This window comes from Melanerpes formicivorus, unplaced genomic scaffold (assembly GCF_026170545.1).
Source record: "Melanerpes formicivorus ecotype bairdi unplaced genomic scaffold, bMelFor1.0.p_v2 SCAF_215, whole genome shotgun sequence".
Lineage (NCBI taxonomy): Eukaryota > Metazoa > Chordata > Aves > Piciformes > Picidae > Melanerpes > Melanerpes formicivorus.
This window is the reverse complement of record NW_027142567.1, coordinates 102,501-105,000: the sequence shown is the minus strand read 5'-3', so window position 1 is coordinate 105,000 and position 2,500 is coordinate 102,501. Positions and strand designations below refer to the sequence as shown.

The 2,500-nt window shown below is 77.1% G+C and overlaps 1 non-coding gene across 1 annotated transcript; it reads left to right on the top strand.

The window, feature by feature from the left end:
• Positions 1-2,176: 2,176 nt before the first annotated feature.
• On the top strand, positions 2,177-2,329 carry LOC137458007 (5.8S ribosomal RNA). Its single transcript, XR_010991527.1, has one exon. It is a non-coding gene; the product is annotated as a 5.8S ribosomal RNA (ribosomal RNA).
• The last annotated feature ends 171 nt before the right edge of the window (positions 2,330-2,500 follow it).

Here is a 2,500-nt window from a genome sequence, read left to right as displayed (position 1 = left end):
GTTGACCTCGGCGTGGCCTGTGCCCCTCCTGCTTCAGTCGTTTCCCGCTGGACGGGCATCGGGCGGCGCCCGAGCGATGCTCCCGGTCCGCAGCGGGTGTCGTCGAGCGGGCTCTCCCGGGCCCTCGGCCCGCCCATGCCGCATCGCCGTCGTCGCCGGCCCTGCGCCGGTCCGCCGCCGGGGCCGCCGTAGCCGGTGGCGCTCGCCGCGCGGCGGAGCCGCGCGGGCATGGGCGTCCCCAGCCGCGTCCCTCCTCCCCGAGCGCAGCGCCGGCTGACTGAGGGAAACCCCGGGCCTCGGGCCAGGCCAGGGGCGCGGTGGGTGGCGGCGGACGTCGGGCGCGGCCCCCGCGGGCGGACGCTCCCCCCGACGGCGGCAGTGGGGGGAGGCACCCCCGCGGGGCCTTAAGTCTGGTTTCCCCTCACCCCAGGGTCAGGTACCTAGCGTTCCGCGCCTTCGTCCGCGGCCTTGCCCTACCGCGGAGGAAGCCGGGCGGCGGTTTAAAGACCCGGGCGGCTCGGCGCGCCACCCCCGGATGCGGGGGCGAGCGCGGGGGGCGGGCGGGGTGCCTTCAGAGGGGCGGGGGTTGCCCCCGCAATGCCTCTGGCTAGGTCCGCCGTCGTCGCGCTCGTCGTCCTCCGGGGGGCCCGCCGGGCCGGGGAGGGGACTCTGCTGCCCCCCCCCTCTCTGCGGTCCGAGCGCTCGGCCGGAGAGAGCCCACCGCGCGAGGTCGGCCGTGGTCCCGGCCCGCGCCTCGCCTCGCCACGGGCGTCCCCGGCGGCGCGTTGAAGCGCGGGCTTCTCGCGGGCCGGGGGCGGCGAGCCCCCGCGGTGGGGGCTGGCCCAGGGCGCTTCGCCCCCGCCGGGGGTTTTGTGCGGGCGCGTTGCCGCGGCTCGGCGTGGCGGCGCCTCTTGCGGCGCGGGCCGCTGCGGACCTCCCGGTCCCTTTTCCCTTTGCCCAGGCCCCAGAGCGGGGCCCCGGCGAGCTGGCGCCCTCGGCGGTCTCGCGCTGCCGGTTCCCCCCCCGTCCGGGGGCCGGTTTCGGGTGGCGTGACCGCGGTCCGAGCGGCGGCGGGCGTCGCTCGGCGTCTCCGGCTCCGGTCCCTCGCCGGAGGGCACCCTGCCACCGGCTGCGGCTTGTCCCGGTCCCGGGCCCTGCCCGCGGGCTTCCCCCGTTCGCCTTCCCGGCGCGTGCCGGGTGGGGGACGGGCGGGCAGCCGGGGGCGTCCCACCCCCGGTCTCCGCGTGGAAACGGGGGAGAGCGGGGGGCCGCCCCCCGGCTCAGCGCCGTCCGCTGTCCGCCTGGCCGCGGGGCCACGGAAGGGGTCGAGCGAGCGAAGCCGGGCGGCGCGGGTGGCGCCGGGGGAGGATGGAAGGGGCTCGTGCCGCTGGGGTTGTCGGTCGGCGGGTGCGCCGCCCGGCGAGGGCCGGCGGGTCGCCGCGGGGTGGCGTCCCACGTGGGGCTCGGGCTTTCCGTCTCGCAAGCCGTTTTCCGTCCCCCCGCGGCGGGGGGGGGGTTCGGTGGCGAGAGGAAGCCGCCCGAGGGGCGCGAGCCGGCCGGGGCTCGGCCCCGGGGCCAAAGCGGGGGAAAAGAAAGTCCGGGATGGGCCGCAGCGGTGGCGGCGTTGGGGAGGGGCCGGTGCGGAGGCAGCGCGCGCGCTCTCCTCCGGCGGGGTTGTGCGCCCGGCCCCCCCTCGCTCCCCGGGGCGGGGGGGGGGGGGGTCTCCGCTGCCTCGCTTCGTGGCGTCTCCGCGACGGCACGGGGCGGCCAGCGAGAGACACACCCCCCCCCGCCGTTTGGGTGGGGGAAGCGAAGGGGGGTTTTCTTTCCCCGTGCACGCGAGGCGAGGCCGGGTTCGGGGGCACGTTCCCGGCGGCGCGCGGGCGGGGCCTCCTCCGCGCCGAGGTCGGAGCGAGCCCGGGCGCCTGGTCCGGCCCCCGAAGCGCCGCAAGGTGCGTTTTTCCCTCCTCGGGGGAGGGAAAAAAGCCGGGGAGCGCGGGCTCCCCGCCCCTTGCTTTTGCCGCTTCGGGGTTTCGTTTTATTTTCCCCCCCTCTCCTGTGCTTGTACGGTCAATGTGAGGCGAGCGGCCGCCGTGCCGCGCTCTCCGAGGGGCCGCTCCTTTGCGAGCGGTCCCTGGCCCCTCCGCGCTGGCGGGGCGGTGCCGAAAAGCCAGACAACTCTTAGCGGTGGATCACTCGGCTCGTGCGTCGATGAAGAACGCAGCTAGCTGCGAGAATTAATGTGAATTGCAGGACACATTGATCATCGACACTTCGAACGCACTTGCGGCCCCGGGTTCCTCCCGGGGCTACGCCTGTCTGAGCGTCGCTTGACGATCAATCGCCGCCTCGGTGCCCGCCGAGCGGCGCGGCTGGGGTCGCCTCGCAGGCTCTCCCCCGGGCGGGGAGGGGCCTTCGTCCCCCTAAGTGCAGACTCGGGGAGCGCTCCGTAGCTCCCCGCTCCCGGAGCGCCCGCTCTCGCGGAGTTCGTCCCGCCGGG